We start from the raw sequence: 1207 nt of genomic DNA, 5'->3' as shown, positions 1-1207 counted from the left end.
GGCTCCTGTTGGCATCCAAACCAGCAGAGCCAGAGCTGCCTTTTTCCCAAAGAATCCCCCACAAAGCAGCATTTGGGATCGATACCCTGGTCCCTACAGGGAGGGGAGAGACTCAGAAAGGGAAGGGGGAAAATACCAGCACTGAGGGTCCRAGCACTGAAATCTCAGCATTTTAAGAAAAAAAAAAAAGAGAAGGACAGACAGAGAGAAAGAGAGAGAGAGAGAAAAAGAGAGAGACAGATCCTGTGTCGATAACTGCACTGGATTTCTCAAAAAAATCACACAGCTTTAATACCTGTGCCCTAGGAAAGCCGCTCCTGAGGTGAGGGGCAGAGGGAGAGGGGCACAATTCCGGGAAAATGGGTAAAATTCCAAGGAAATGGGTAAAATTCAAGGGAAAGGGGCACAATCCCAGGAAAAGGGGCACAATTGCAAGGAAACGGGCAAAATTACGGGGAAACATTCCAAGGAAATGGGCAAAATTCGAGGGGAAGGGGCACAAATCCAGGGAAAGGAGCACAATCCCAGGAAAAGGGGCACGATTCCGGGGAAAGGGTCTAAATTCTGGGAAAAGGGGCACAATTCCAGGGAAAGGGGTACAATTGCAATGAAATGGGAAAAATTCCAGGGAAAAATTCCAAGGAAAGGGGAAAAATTCCAAGGAAAGGGGCACAATTGCAAGGAAAGGGGCAAAATTCCAAGGAAATGGGGCACAATTCAAGGGAAAGGGGCACAATTCCGGGGAAAAATTCTGGGAAAAGGGGCACAATTCCAAGGAAAGGGGCACAATTCCAGGAAAAGGGGCAAAATTCCAAGGAAATGGGGCATAATTCAAGGGAAAGGGGCACAATTCAAGGGAAAGGGGAACAATTGTGGGAAAAAAGGCACAATTCCAAGGAAAGGAGCACAATTCCAAGGAAATGGGCAAAATTCCCAGGAAAAATTCTGGGGAAAGGGGCACAATCTTGGGTAAAGGGGCACAATCTTGGGTAAAGGGGCACAATACTAAGGAAAGTGGCACAATTCAAGGGAAAGGGGCACAATCCCAGGAAAAGGGGCACAATTGCAGCATTGGGATCTGCACGGGGGAAGCACCAAGCACCACCACCGACACCCTACACACCCCCTGCTCGCCCTCCCATGCGCCCAACCCGCTCGGGGTGCACCCATGGGAGCCCCCAGGAGCATCCTGGGGATCAGCAGGGAC

The sequence above is a fragment of the Malurus melanocephalus genome, unplaced genomic scaffold (genome assembly GCF_030028575.1).
Source record: "Malurus melanocephalus ecotype Western Australia unplaced genomic scaffold, MMel_1.1 scaffold_775, whole genome shotgun sequence".
Lineage (NCBI taxonomy): Eukaryota > Metazoa > Chordata > Aves > Passeriformes > Maluridae > Malurus > Malurus melanocephalus.
This window is presented reverse-complemented; position numbering follows the sequence as displayed.